Genomic DNA, 15,818 nt, shown 5'->3' with positions numbered 1-15,818 from the left:
GCACAATGGTTTAGGACTTCTCCAACATGTGGGGCCCTCAATTCAATTCCCTGTATGGAAAGGAGGAAAAGGAGGGGGGAAATTAACTTGTTGCTTTCTGGCACAAGTAACTTAGGTTAAGTGGGAGAGACAGAATTTTTACTGTTGTATTGTGTGTATACATAACCTATTAAAATGTTTCCATAAGATAAAAAAAGTTTCAATGAGGCTATTCTGTCCTGTAGGAAGTTGTGAGATTGTGCAATGTTAAATTACTGTTACTCAGTTCTGGTCAAAACCTATTTAAGATAAAATGCTGTGTTTCTTAATCACTAGTTCTTTCTGCAAAGAGCGCAGTCCATTCCTTCTCTGCAAGGGTAATCTTTATATCAATGAAGGTCACCGGAACATAGTGCACATGACTCAGACTGCAATACTGCCTTAAGGATGCAGGCCCTGAGGCCTGCCTTAGATTCTGTCTTCCTGAGTACTGGCAGTGGAACTAGAAGCAACTGACATAACCTCTCGATCCTTTGGACTCCTTACCTATGAAATAGAAAAGTTTATTAGATTTAATAAGAAAATATGAGCCAGGCCTGGGGAGATAGCTCCATGGCAAAGTGTGTGCTATATAAGCCCGAGGAACTCAGTTCAATCCTCACCACCTATTTAAAGGGTTGGCCACAGTGACACACTTTTAATCCCAGGGCTTTCCTTGGCAGGTGGAGCCCTGGGCTTGCTAGCCATCAAGTCTAGCTTGACTTAGGAGTCATAGGTCCCAGTGAAAGACCTTGGTTTTTTGTAAAGTGTATAGTTCCTAAAGAACAATTCCTACCCTATCACAAATATGTGAACACACACACACACACACACCTTCCATGTGTGTAGATGACTGCCTGAATAAGGATATTAATACCTTAGTAAAGGTGTTATTTTATAACTGTTGTTATAACTATTATCTTGCTCAATGCACTAAGTAATTGTATGGGAAGCAAATAAAGGTCTGGAGAGATGGCTCAGCAGGTAAGAAAGCTTTCTCCTCTTCCAGGACCCAAGATTCCCAGAATCTACATTGGTCATCTCATAACTATGCAAAACGCCTGTTCCAGTGGACCTATACCCTTTTCTAACCTTCAAAGGTACCTATTCACTTGTGGCATACAACATACATAGACATAAAATAGGCTAACAGAAGGCATCATTAATTATATTGATAATTTTGGATGCTCAATTTAAAAACACTTGTGCCATATATGCAGAATTTCCAATCAGAAAAATGTTACTTGTGAACAAAGTAATGCAGATTTTCATCAGTCAGAGAGTAAATTTTACCCTCTTGCCTTAAGTCTCAAACACAGTAGCCCTATCTTATTCTTAGAAAAGGAGAACTACACTGTCTTTTCCTTAGTGATATCTTGTCTCGTTGAAATCATTTTTGACTAACATTTTTAAAGGAAGAAGAACTGCACATAAAACAAAAATTCAAGGAGTGCGAGAAGCCATGTAGTGGTTAGCTTGCACCTCTTTGCAAAAGCAAGGGTCTATGTCATCTTTTGTATCCCTCCAGGAATGCTTTGTGTTTACACATAAAAAATCCACACATAAATGGGCACTGGCGTGAACATGTGTGTACCTAGGCATGTGTAGTCTTTCATCTTAAAGCACAAATGGGAGTTAATTGTAGCCATCAATTTACTTAAATTTATTTATATTGAAGGCTTTTTAAATACAAAAACATGTTAGAGGGACTTCATTGGTGATATAGTTTGGAATGTAGTCTATTGAACTGGGTTGTGAGTTCCAAGAATATCCACCCATATGACATTTACTTACCAAAAATTATGGTGTGAAAAATCTCATGGAAAAGCATTTTGCTCATTGCTTGGAGCAGTGTGTGTGTGTGTGTGTGTGTGTGTGTGTGTGTGTGTGTATACTGAAATGGTTGGTTGATAAAACATCAGATACCCCAGCTAAGCTCACATCTTTCTTTTTTTGTAAAGCTGATAACACATGACTTTTCTATTCATAACTCACCCAGCATCCTTCCTGGCTTACTGAAACTATTAGCAATAGATCCATTGCTTTGCTCATTATTTTTTCAAAATACTTGCTAATGCCAATGAAATCATTGAATCTTGGAGGAGAACTGGGATTTCACCAGAAAGCACGACAGAACCATTTTGAGAAAAATCTAGACAATTTTTCCCCTCAAATTGAAGCACCTGAGCGCAGTCCATATGGTAGAGAATTTTTAAAGATGGTAAAATGCAATTCATGTTCTCATCAAAAGGCTAGCCACTTTAATAAGCACAGAAAAGCACTGGATCCTCAAGAAGTCACACTATGTCAGACCGTGTACCTGGCAACTATTATGGCATAGAAATGTCAGCACTCAAATTTCTGATGGGAGAAGCAGAAGCACTGATGGAACCAGTGAGACAGACACTCGGCAGGGATGTTTCAAAAGCATTAGGAGCAGGGAATGCAACTCTTTCACAATCGCTGTGTCAAGACCCGTCAGTTAAGCTACAGCCTAGCTTGGTACAGAGCCAAACCCTGGTTACCCTTTAACTGTTCTCTTATTTTTAAACACCCCCTTCTCTCTCTCCTCTCTTTTAAATATTCAAAGCCTAGTGCTTCTCTGTCCACAGAAAGGCCTACACATACACTCCTTGTCAAATAGAGACTTCCAATGTGTCAAAGAAACAGAAGACAGTAACTCATTGAGCTATAACTATGATTACAACATCAAAGCTTTATTATGGCCTATCAGTAGAACAGGAATGGCCCTGGTGACACAGCCTGCATTAATAATCATTACCTAAGGATGCACCAAATAACCTTTCTTCTTAATTCTGAATATTAAAAAGTATTAGTTCCCACCCTTGTCAGAAGAACATTTCTATGTGAGTGAAGCAAAATGGGGCCTAGCAATACCATCATTAAAAATTATAATTAAAACCTAGGTCACAGCAATTCACATCAACTTAACATAGAATTATTTCTGTACTATTTTTACAACCTCCTGAAGGTTGTAATTACAATTACATGATTACAGCCTTAAATACTCTATACCTGAAATGAGGCAGCTTCTGGGGCTTCTGGATCAATTTCACTCAGATCATTGAGTAAGTGCCAAGAATATCACCATGTGGTGAGAACCCAGCAAAGGAGTTTATGAACCGGGTGCTCAGAATCCCCAGGGAGGAATGTTCTATTGTGAAGGCAAACATTGTAATTCCCCTTCTAGTGCAGGTTTCTGCTGATTCCCTGCGGTTGTAGTAGAGTGTGTATCTGCCAGTGCCATCCACAACCTCTATGTATTTCAGACCCCTTTTGTCTGCTCTCAGTCTGGTTTCTTTTTCTTCTCACATCTAGTAGGTCTTTTGATACTGCTCTAGCTTACTGTATTTATTTAATAAAATATTTGTACTTATGCCATAAGTTTAGGAAAACATTTGTGCGATATTAAACACTTTATCTTAATGTTAATTTTAGACACATATTTTAGTTATATGACATTTAATTACACTTAGAGACTCTCTAGGTTAGAATTATTAAAAATTAATTGTCCTGTCTTGGGATATATATTTTTTAAATGAGGAAAAGAAAACAGAATGAAAACCATAAACAAAAGGACAGTTATAATTTGGGGAGAACTTAATTCTGTTGCTCTTATGCCAAAATCCAAGTTTCCAGTTTCACCCTGTAGGATTTAAACCTTTATTCCCCCCTTCAGGGAAGGCAGTCATGGAGATGCTGGGATCTGAACCTGGTGGTGTTTCAGCCGTAGACACATCAGAATGTAGCAGTGAAACAGGATCCTGCCTTCAAGCCCATCTAGCTCTCCCAGGGTGAGTGCAGTGTAAGATCAATTGTGTTTTTTAAATCAACATGCCACCCAGCCATGCTGCACAAGCAGCAGCCGACAGGACTGCACACTGAAAGAACTGCCTCCTTTCCTAATCGTATGGGGTTTGCTCTGCTCCCCACCACTCTGATCCAAACACCATTTGAGAACAATGCTAATGCCAGGTAAATGCACCAGAAATGCCAGCCTACGGGAAAAGAAACCCAAACCTGAACAGTGAATCTGTAAATGATCCGTCAGTAAACTGAGAGCTTTGATTTCACAGTGTATCAGGCACTGACCACTTGCTGCTTTTCTTTCTTATTTTCACTTCCCAGTCTCCCCAGAAATGAGCAGACCCAGCAATACATCCACATTTGAAATTGCAGTCTGTGCTACTCTAGCAGGCATACAGGTAAATATGACCCTATGGCTACCCCACTGGTGAAGCGAGCAAGCCACATCCATCCATCCCACCCTGTACCCAAGCACTCGGGTGTCAGCACCATAGTGACAATTACTGACTAAACTCAGCAGGGACTGATTGGCTGTCACTTTATACTTGTTTCTAGTTTTTTATGTGTTTCCTAGCAACTGGGAAGGAAGGGGTGAGCTTAAGGATGCTAAAATATACAGAGAAATCCATGTATTGTTAGGACACTGGATTGAACTATCCCTGCTAACACACGGCATAATATGTGGACACATGCAAGCATGTTTTCTCATTAAATACCATACAAAGCTATTTGCTCCCTCCTCTTTAGTCCAGCCCAATACTGCAGACACTGTGATTTTTACTTCCTGTTGATAATGAGAATCAGCTGCAGGACTTTTTAAAACGCACATTCCCCAGCTATACCCAGACACACCAATTCTCAGATTACAGAGTGAGAACTCATGAATCTGCATTTTTTAAACTATTAGGCAAGTTGAAGATGCTGCTTAAACACAGTTCTTCCAAGGGATTTTACATATTTGTTTCTTTGCAATCCAAGACTAAAATAAAAAATTTAATTCTGGCAGTCACAGAGAAGAAATTATGTATATGCTTGAAACATATGCTTGGGAACATGTTTTGAAAAACAAGATGCATTTTACTCTCCAGAGTCATGTTGCTCTTGCCTCAGCGCCCAATAGAGGACGTGTTCTAGATGGTACAAAAGCAAAGTATTGGACCATAAGTCAATCCCTGAGTCATTTTGTAGAACTCAAGATATAATCAAGAAGTTTATTAAGAAATTAAGTCTGTATCACAAGTTACTGAGGTTTAGGAGTTAATTTAATGCTGTCATTGAAACTTAGCTTACTCAGAAAGGTGATGTTTACCTTGCATTATTAAATCCTATGCAAGAAGACAGCATAATTGATATTGTCAGGGTAATCCATTTGGGTTTTAAGCACCTTACACCTGCTGAAGAATATTCTGAGATCTCGAGCCTGAAATCGTTCTCTTGTGTGTGCCGAGAAGGATCTGCTTAATGCCATATAACCAGAAACAAACCATCAAAGAACCAAAATGAAAAGGGTAGACTGGAGAGGCACTAAAGCTGACGTCAGTTATCTGTGATTTACATTATAAGAACTTAGTGTCAAATTACCCCAGTTCTCTTGATAAATACCTTTTCAATCAGAAAATATGAATTTGAAGTTATTAAACATGTTTGCAAAATCCAGTATTAGATTTCACATATTTGTCTCATATAAAAGTATATCAGAGGTCTTCCAGAACTATAGGTGGCAGTGATGGTGGTGGCGATGGAGGTGGTGGTGGTGGAGGTGGTGGTGGAGGTGGTGGAGGTGGAGGTGGTGGTGGAGGTGGAGGAGGTGGAGGTGGTGGTGAAGGAGGTTGTGGTGGAGGTGGTGGAGGAGGTGGAGGTGGAGGAGGTGGAGGTGGAGGTGGTGGAGGTGGAGGAGGAGGTGGTGGTGGTGGAGGAGGAGGTGGTGATGGAGGTGGTGGAGTTGGAGCTGAAACCCAAGATCTTACCTATAAGATATTAGTATCAACCATAACATCAAGCTTGCGAAGGGTCTATACATTTATCTGGACTTCACTAGCTTCATTAGCTTTTCTTCTAGGTAGACAAGGGCCAGGGAAGTGCAGTATATCTCCCATTGGGTTAAGAGATCTGAAGAATCCAGGGCTTCCCCATAGTTAGTGCTGAAACACCAGATTTCCATCCATATTTCATTCAGGCACTAATTGTCCCTCTCCCTGTTCACCCAAACATTGGTGAAGAGCCAGGACGGTCATGGTTATTCAGCTGTGAAGTGAGCTACAGCTTTTCTGAAGGATTGATCAGTTGAAATTAAACTTTTACATAAAACAAGCACATAATGCCCACTAGGAAGTTAATCTACGCGAGTAAAGAACACATGATAAATAATGCAGCGTTAGGCACATTGCCTATGGATCCAGTCTGGACATTGTAATGCATCTTATTGTAACACAACCATGTCCAGTCACTTATTGTCTGAGGCTGCTGTGGGCTTCATAACAGAGATGAAAGGTTGTAAAAGAACTTATGATCCCCAAAGGCCTAGGGGTCTTTACTCTGGTTTGCTTCAGAAAATTTTTGTTGATCTATTCTGGCCTGCTGAGATCACTTTAAATCTATGTCATCCATAGTGCCATTTTAATGTCCCTTTAGATAGAATCAGTCACAAATCTGCCTCCACTGTTCAGGTAAATATTGAATCAAATGTGAGGAGAGTTTTAAGGAGCAAGATAAAACTACTTCTGAATGAATCCACTAGATGATGGTTTTATTTATTAACTGAAGATTTGTCTCTGACTGGGTAAAAGAAATTAAAATTTGGAGTTCAACTGATCTTCCTCCCCTCAAATTATTTCAAGTCTACAATGTTCTTATATCCTTCAACTACAATTTAATACCATTTTCAGAAAGTTGGTATTTTGTGCAGTATTCCCCATAAGCTAGTGTGTTTTTGGTCTCCAACTGGTGGAGCTGTTTGGGAAGCCTCACTAGAGGTAGTGGGTCACTGCGGACGACCTTGAAGTTTTATGGCCCTGCTCCACTTCCTGTTCTCTTCCTCTCTGCTTCCTGAGTATGGATGCCCTGTGACTAACCAGCCTTCTCCTTCAGACACCATGCCTTCCGTACCTGTTGCAACAGGAAAAGAAGCCAGTACACTCAGCTTGTCCGCCCAGCCTCAGTTGTTTTGCAGAGCTTCTGTCATGCAGATAGAGACTAGCTAGCTGTCACTGACGATTTCTCTTCCTAAGGACATACCAACCAACACAGTACTTCTCAGATTCCCTTTGGTCAGGGGTCCTCAAGAGACTGATTTCGTACCCCAAGATGGATTGCAAAAATGATGTGCATTGTTGGCAGATCCATCACAGAAGAGCTCCAGTTGATGGTCCTCTGCTCCTTTTCCTCAGCATCCTTACAGCAGAGTATGAGTACGAGTATGGTGGTATAAGACGCCAGCTCCGAGTTACACAGATCTAAACCAAAGCAAGTGCACATACCTGTAGTTCTAGTACTTGGGTGCTGTGACAGGGAGATTGTGAATCTGAGGTCAGCCTGGGTACAGCCAGCCTACATTCCACAAGGAGCCCTTGCTTCAAACAGGAGGAGGAAGAAAAGACGAGGAAGGAGCTGAAATGGCCAAGGAACTAATAAGTGTACCTAGATGCCCAGATCTACCCAGAGAGAACCAGCCTTCACTTAGCCACTCTCAGAAACTGCATGTTAAGATCTGACTACAACACAAAATTCTAACATATTTCCTCCCATAAATTTATGTTTGTTACAAGGTAGAGTATATGTTTCCCAGCTATATCGTAATTCCTCCAAATGTATTATCAAAGGCCACATATGAGAATCCTCAGGAACTCACTCTCCCGAACCAGGGAGTTTGCATTCATGTAGAGTCCCTGTAGGTATCCTGTGTGCATATCCTCACTAACCTTAGCTTATACATTTGTACAGTCTAGCACTTTTGTTCTTAATCCAGTTCCTTGTTACTGATTGCGAAGAAGGAAACACAATGGCAAGTTTGCTCTTCTAATTCTACTATAAACACTGTAGATCTTCCTCAAAAGAGATTCTCTCCTGTCTTGTCTGTCTGGTGTTAATGTGTGATGTCCCCACTGGTGAGTTTATCTATTTAAAATCTCACACTAGGCTATGGCCTTGCTGACACTTGCTGACAAATTTTCTGCCACTGTATTTACTGATTTATACCTGGCAATGTGTCATTCCTGCTTATGTTACTTTTATGTGCCAATTGAGCAAATACCTTGTCAGATTACCTAGTTTCTGTCCAATTTCCTTTCTCTTTAGGGTTCTCCATACCTTCTTTCAAGAGCTTGATCATTGTTGGTGCTGTCTTTGCTGTTTTAGACTTTCAAATTAGATTTCAATGACTCCTGTATATTTCCTGTCTTTCTGTAGTACTTCAATGAGGACAGAGATTTTTTTCACTCTTATGAACGTGGCCTGCCACTCAGATCTGTATTTGTTGACTGAATGGTAGAAATACTTGTTTTTTTTCCCCTGCATTTTACCCAAGGTGTTCCACAGCCCCCAAACACGAAGGAATTAGGCTAGCTTCCTTCCTTTCTTCATTACTAGAGCACCAATTATTACATGATACTATTTTCTCCAAGCCACTCAGCCATTGCTACACATTTTTGGATACCTGACAAGTTTTGAAAAGCCCCACATGCAGGCCACACCCAGATCCATGAAATGTGGGCTTGTCTGTCATTGGATACCCAGCAAGAAACTTCTCAGATACTGCAGTGCACAAACAAGATTTGGAGTCACTGAAGGCTTCCCGCTATGACTCTTGTAGTTCTCTGTCTTCTTAGTGAAACTACTCCAGAGAAGAATAAATATGACAATGTGCTGTGAATTTTGTTTAATGCTTGCATTATGAGTTCCCAAATTGCATGAGAATCCTGCCTGTAAGACACTGTGGGTCCCGGCCCCAACTTAGTTCTAATTGGTAAATAAAGTTGACAGTGGCCAATGGCTAGGAAGTGAGCCAGAGGCTGGATTTTAGATTTCCTGGGCAAGGGAATGGAGGGGAGAAAAAAGACAGAACAGCCATGCCAGGAAAGCAGAAGGCTCAGGCCTGAGAAGCTCAGGACAGAGAGACAGCCAGCACCTGAGAGTTGAGCATGGATCATGGCCCAGGAGGGCTGCAGACTGGGGCAACAAGGATGGAATATAGGTGTTAGTAAATAATAAATCAGGAATATCAGAGGGGAGAGTGTGTTAGCTGCATAGAAGTTTGAGAGTAGCCCAACCATTTAGCTGCTTACGGCATATTAAATATAAGGCTTCTTGTGTATGTGTCTTTCATTGGAGAATCCAGTTTCTTGCGCAGGTAGCAAGAAACTCGTGCTGATGCTGCAGGGCAATTAGAATGGGTTAATCCACTACAGCAACAACATCTTGTGACGAATCACGGGAAAGGGCAATGAAGATGTGTTGTTTCCTATGAGATGCATAGCACTAAGGGTTTTCACATATTGCTTCAAGTGTAACTTGCATTTGTCTTTTTGTTGTTGTTGTTCGTTTGTTTGGTTTTTGTTGTTTTTGTTTGTTTTTTTAAATATAGAATAGAGTTTATTCGGGGCATGGGGAGGGGAGTTGAGAGGATCATAGAGGGAGAGAAAGGTAGAGAGGGCCGAGGGAAGGAGGGAGGGAGAGAGAGAGGAGTAGAGAAGTAGAGGTCAGCCATGAGCACATGGAGAGAGGAGGGGAAAGGGAATGGGGAGAGAGGGGGCAAGGGACGAGGGGACAGAGTGGGAGCAAGAAGGGAAGAGCAAGAGCACGTTTGTCTGTCTGAGGTCATAGAGTGGCCCTGTGTAACCAGGAGGCCAGGGCCTGAGACTCGCAGGAAGGAGATAATATCAGGTGCATTGTCAAGAACCTCCTGTGTATGCTCTTTCAACTTACTGAGAGACAATAACGCAGGGGTTTTCAGGTGCAATATTTCACTGTCTGTTCAACTGTGGCTTCTAGATGATCAGGAGTCAAGTTAATGGTATATTTCTGATAAACAGTATTTATATGGGTCACGCCTAGACCAAAAAATGTCTCTTGCTGTTTGTCTGGAATTCAGATTTACCTAGGTGTCACCTCATTTTACTTATTAAGTTTTTCAACCCACCCACAGGGAGGACATGGGGAAACATGAAGATTCTGCTAAACAAAGCTCCTGGAATATCCTAGGTTGAGGCTAAGGATGCTGCCCACAAAAGCACAATGCTCAGGGTGCCCTTCAATGTCCAGATTCAAATGCCAGGAGAGCCCACATTGAAAATACAGTTTGAAGCAATGTTAGGAAAGATTAAACACTCTTAGCCACATCCTGTCCCTGGGAACTTTCTGTAATGTGTTTTAAGACAGTCTTATTTTATCCTGCATCTGGTCACATTATCTAACACCTTTAACACGTGCACTTGCTGTGCTCTGCAGTAGAGACAGCCTTCCTCCTTTGGTCCTGGTGTTTTTCACAGAGAGGGGGAGGGACAGGCTGCCGCTCCTAGTTTAAAACATGCCTTTCTGTGCTTTTTCTTTCAGCCTTAAGTGTTCTTTGTTTTGTTTTGGTTTTTGCCTAATAGCTTCCAAAGCTTTGTGGCTCCATTTAAGGCACCCATCTCTGAAGTCCTCTTTATTCCAATTGAGCTTAGCTGCAATTAGCACAGAGAATCTGGGACTGAGAAAGGGGTGTGATATGTGGCCATATGTTACGGGGAGAAGGCAGCTGTGTGAGAACTAGCTCACTGTAAAGAGACTGATGTTTCCTTAGCTACCACCCTGTACATGAGCACTGTTTATGTGATAGCCTGTGTTTGAGGGCTGTACAGCTGCACTGCCATCCATGCAGATGTTTCCATAACTACCACCCCTGTACATGAGCACTGTTTCTATGATAGCTTGTGTTTGAGGGCTATATAGCCTCACTGCCATCTGTGCAGATGTTTCCCTGAAACTCTAACTCATAGACTTTGAAATGAATTTTACCTCCATGATTTGATAGAAAGTGGATCATAGCTTGTCATGAGTAAAGCTAAGTAAATTTAACTTTATACTCTGCAAATGTTTTCATTTGATTTGGAAACTTGTAAAAGTATGCTTGATATTCTTTCAAATATTATGTTTAAATATGGTATGCATTTGGTTAACATTTTGAAAAATATTTCTTTAAACAATTGTACTTAAACATTATTCCATGGCAGAATTTGGGCTTCAAAAGATTAAATTTATTTTCTCAGATGGAACATTAATATATCCATGCTTCTAAACATTGATTTGCAAAGAGATGATTGTGCCATAGAAGATTATAGTTTGATTTTCTTCTCAAAGTATTACTTGCTATTCTCTCTCTCCCTCTCTCTGTGTGTGTGAGACTATATGTGTGTGTATGTCTGTGTGTGTCTCTTTGTATGAGTGTATAAGAGTGTGTATTTACATATGTGTGAGTGTCTGTGTTATTTTTAAACAGAGAATTGCTGTGCTTTAAAGTTGACACACTCACTACTTTTTCCCAAATGAATCAATCATAAGTTCTAAAAAAGAAAAAACAGTTCAATGCATGTTACATGAAGGAGAAGGAGGGTGGTTAGTGGGGAAGAAAGGCGGCCAGTGGGTGTTGTGGTGAGGGTGGGGACAAGGGAAAAGAGTTCATAAGAGAATCAGCAAAAACACAGTATGGATGAAATGTCACTAATGCTAAGCTTAGTCCAAAAAACTAACAGCAAATATAAAAGAGCTCTATGCAGAGGCCTGGGTGCCAAGGAGTGTTATCTGTTTTATCAGCAGCATAATGATCTTAATTAGCATGTGTGTCAGCTTCATGTTGCTGTGGAAAATCCATGAAAAACAAAGGAAAGTTTCATTTTGGTTCAAATTTCAGAAGTTTAGTTGCTTAGATGCTTGGATGGAGGGGAGAAGGAGATCATGGTATAGAAATGTGTGAAGAAAACATCATCCTGAGTGGGGTAACCCAATCACCCAAAAACACACGTGGTATGCACTCACTGATAAGTGGATATTAGCCCAAAAGCTTGGATTACCCAAGATACAATCCACAGACCACATGAAGCTCAAGAAGGACAACCACAGTGTGGATGCTGCAGTCGTTCTTAGAAGGGGGAACAAAATACTCACAGAAGAAGATATGGAGACAAAGTTTAGAGCAGAGACTGAAGGAAAGGCCATCCAGAGACTGCCCCACCTGGGGATCCAGCCTATATACTTACACCAACAATGCCAAGAAGTCCATGCTGACAGGAATTTGATATAGCTGTCTCCTGAGAGGCTCAGCATGACAAATACAGAGGTGGATGCTCCCAGCCAACCATTGAACTGAAAATGGGGTCCCCATTGGAGGAATTAGACAAAGGACTGAAGGAGCTAAAGGGGTTTGAAACCCCATAAGAACAACAATATCAACCAACCAGAGCTCCCAGGGACTAAACCACCATCCAAAGAGCACACATGGACAGATCCATGGCACCAGCTGCATATGTAGCAGAGGATGGCCATCAATGGAAGGAGAAGCCCTTGATCCTGCCAAGGCTGGAATCCCTCCCAGTGTAGGGGAATGTCAGGGTGGGGAGGCTGGAAGGGGTGGGTGGGTGGGTGGGGGAACACCCTCATAGGGTAGGGGGGATGGGATAACAGGTTTATGGAAGGGAAACCAGGAAAGGAGATAGCATTTGAAATGTAAACTAAATATATCCAATAAAAAAAAAGAAATGTGTGGAGCGAAGCTGCACATTTCATCGGAGGTAAGAGAGACGGGGGTGGGGGGAGGCAGAGGAGGAGAGAGGAGGGAAGGAAATAAGGCGTATTCTATTTCACCTAATTCTTCTAAGAAGTCTTGCCTCCCAATAACCAATTCAGCCATAAATTCATCAATAGAATACGAGGCCAGCACTTTCATGAATCCATCGTTAGAACAGAATAGAGTAGCGTAGCGTAGCGTAGAGTAGCATGAGTAGAGTAGAGTAGCATAGGGTAGAGTAGTGTAGAGTAGAGTAGCGTAGCGTAGAGTAGAGTAGCATAGAGTAGAGTAGAGTAGTGTAGGGTAGAGTAGTGTAGAGTAGAGTAGTGTAGAGTAGAGTAGCATAGAGTAGAGTAGAGTAGAGTAGCGTAGAGTAGAGTAGCATAGAGTAGAGTAGTGTAGGGTAGAGTAGTGTAGAGTAGTGTAGAGTAGAGTAGCATAGAGTAGAGTAGAGTAGAGTAGAGTAGAGTAGAGTAGAGTAGCGTAGCGTAGAGTAGAGTAGCATAGAGTAGAGTAGAGTAGTGTAGGGTAGAGTAGTGTAGAGTAGAGTAGCATAGAGTAGAGTAGAGTAGAGTAGAGTAGAGTAGAGTAGAGTAGCGTAGCGTAGCGTAGCATAGCGCAGCATAGCATAACATAGCATAGCATAGATCCATCAGCTATTGCCCACATCTTTAATAGCCAACATTTCAAAAGACACAGCAATTCAAACTATAACATGGGAACCTAAAATGGAGTTAAATGAAACATATAAATTCATATTTTTTTGTGCCGTACCCAGTAGTAACATTGATATGATTTCCATTTCCCCACAGTTTGATGGTATTTACAGCACACATGTAAAAGTCTATGTGTGGGTTCTAGGGGTGTTAGTATGCAACAGATAGAGAACAATGAGGGGTAGGTTTAACCCAGTACCTTTTCTTCGGAGTACTAGAAGTGAACTTGAGAAACAGATTCACAATCTCGGGATCTCTGACTCTGGAGATGGCAGGAAGATCATTAGGTTCTTACTCAGAATTCGCTGTGTCTGCCTTGCCAATGCCTCTCATTCACATTGTTCGTTACTTGTTTTCGCTTTATGTGTCTTTCTTTTGGAATGGGAAGCACTGGTGTAAGTGATGGTACAGCAATATGGCTTTATTACCTTCTTGCCTTACAGATCATCTAGGAACACTGTGAATGATACCAACTCACAGGATAAAACATTAGTTAAAGGACACACTAGACATCTTTGAATACTACCTTAAATACCCATCTTGTTTTAAGAATCCCAAGCAACTATATCAATATCCTTGTTCAATCCTAGACAAGTCATGATACTTCAAAACATGCTTTAAACTAGGCTTGGAAAACTCCCTATCTGCTATGTCCTCAAGCCTGGTGAAGCCTTTGACCAGAAGTACTCCTTACTGCAATTCACCAATGGTTGGCCCCAGAAAACAGAAACTTTCTGAATATTTAGTTTTTTTCCCTGTTTATTTGCTTATTTACTTTACATCCTGATCACAGCACCTCTTCCTCCCAGTACCTCCTTCACACAGCCACTCCCATCATCCCCTCTCCCTTCTCTTCTGAGAAGAGGTAGGTCCCCACTGGGTATCAACCCACCCTGGCATCTCAAGTCATTGCAGAACTAGGCATATCCTGTCTCACTGAGGCCAGATGAGGCAGCCTACTTAGGGCAACATGATCCACAGGCAGGCGACAGAGTCAGGGTAAGGCCCAGCTCCAGTTGTTGGGGGATTCGCATGTCCCAAGCTACACATCTACTACATATGTGCAAAGGGGCCTAGGTCCAGCCATTGTATGTTCTTTGGTTAGTGGTTGCCCATAATGGTCCAGATTAATCAACTCTATTGGTCTTCCTGTGGAGTTTCTACCCATTTCAGGTCCCTCCATCTTTCCAGAAACTTACACAAGATTCCCCCAGCTCCATCTAATGTTTGGCTGTGGATCTCTGCATGAGTTTTAAGCTAACTCCTGTTACATCTGTGAACTCATAAAACCTGAATCTTCCTCTCACTTGTCTTCAGCTTTGTGTAGTACTTCTCTGTTATGTTTTTTGAGATGTCTGTTTTTGACTAAGGTCTTCTAACAGGCCATCCAAAGACCAAGCCAAAAGACAGTCATAGGTATTACATAACAAAAACAAACTAGTTAATTTTTAAAATCTTATTACCAAAAGAATTCCTCCCTAGGGCTGATAAAGCACATCACTACTTCTAGGAAGAGAAGTCAATATCTAGGTATACTATTAGAACTTGGGGATATGTCATTAATTTTAGCCAAATTAATAGTGTATATGGATGCTGGCCTAGACAGTAGAAAATGTTGGAAAGGGGTTGCATCTAAATTGTGAATGTCAGCCCAAGGGTCCTAGACCTTTGATTATTAGCAGTAGGGAGCCTCCACGGGTGTGGTGTGTACTTAGAGCTAGATACTTATCAGTTGCTTAAAAAGAATTTATAATTGAAACTAGACTGTGCTTTGGTAAGTCATAGAATTTAGATTCTACAGAAACTAATTTACAGTTCTATTCTTCAAATAGCTAATAATAATAATGCAAAATCATTCTTGCCTATAAATAAAGGCATTCTTATCTATAAAAATTCTGTCCAATAGGCATTGACGTGAACTTCTCCCAGCAGTAGAAAAGTGTGCGTTCACCCGCAAACTCATTGCAATGATCTCCATCTACAAATAGGTCCATTTATTGTCCTTTGAATTGTCTGTAATATTACTGGCTTCCATATCAAGATGACAAATCCAGTATCTGACATGTGTTCACATTTATGCCTTAATTCTGATCTTACCTTGAAAGGACATGATTATTAAACTGTATTATACCATAGCTTATTTCTGAAGAGAACCTATTTACATGTACACAAAAATGCTCACTTATGTGTGAGTACATCAGGAAAGCTTTCCTTTAGCTGTAATAATTTTGCAAATAGGAAAAGGAAAGAAGATTTCAGACACATAGTATTTAATACTTTGAGTCTGTAAACTTTAAAACTTACATGCTCCCTCACAAATCCACCCTCATTAGTAGAAGCATGTCAAGTCTCAAATATACCTATAATTTTATAATAATTTTAATGGTAGCAAAGAGATTGGCAATGTTAACTATTCGAATTCCAATTGTCTATGTGAAAATTATAACAGATGTGCTGCACGGCAGACAACTGGGGGATAGAAGGATATGTGTAGCATCTTT

The 15,818-nt window shown here is 40.9% G+C and overlaps 1 protein-coding gene and 1 long non-coding RNA gene across 23 annotated transcripts in view; one reads left to right on the top strand and one right to left on the bottom strand.

Annotated features, from left to right (window-relative positions):
* Positions 1–15,818, bottom strand: part of Oxr1 (oxidation resistance 1) — a 434,885-nt gene that overhangs the window by 77,806 nt on the left and 341,261 nt on the right.
* Positions 1–15,818, top strand: part of LOC120093810 (uncharacterized) — a 42,026-nt gene that overhangs the window by 3,724 nt on the left and 22,484 nt on the right. For 4 of the 8 annotated variants that reach the window (XR_015624776.1, XR_015624775.1, XR_015624777.1 and 1 more), the window contains exons 2-3: positions 3,719–3,833; positions 4,168–4,244. This is a non-coding gene — a long non-coding RNA (uncharacterized LOC120093810). Of the gene's footprint in view, positions 1–1,027; positions 1,119–3,718; positions 3,834–4,167; positions 4,245–6,933; positions 11,091–15,818 lie in introns of those variants that run through there. The other 4 variants (XR_015624774.1, XR_015624779.1, XR_015624772.1 and 1 more) reach the window with 4 other exon arrangements.

This window comes from Rattus norvegicus, chromosome 7, assembly GCF_021556685.1.
Source record: "Rattus norvegicus strain SHRSP/BbbUtx chromosome 7, alternate assembly SHRSP_T2T, whole genome shotgun sequence".
Taxonomy (NCBI): Eukaryota; Metazoa; Chordata; class Mammalia; order Rodentia; family Muridae; genus Rattus; species Rattus norvegicus.
The sequence above is the reverse complement of the archived record's forward strand: the minus strand, read 5'-3'. Positions and strand labels throughout refer to the sequence as shown.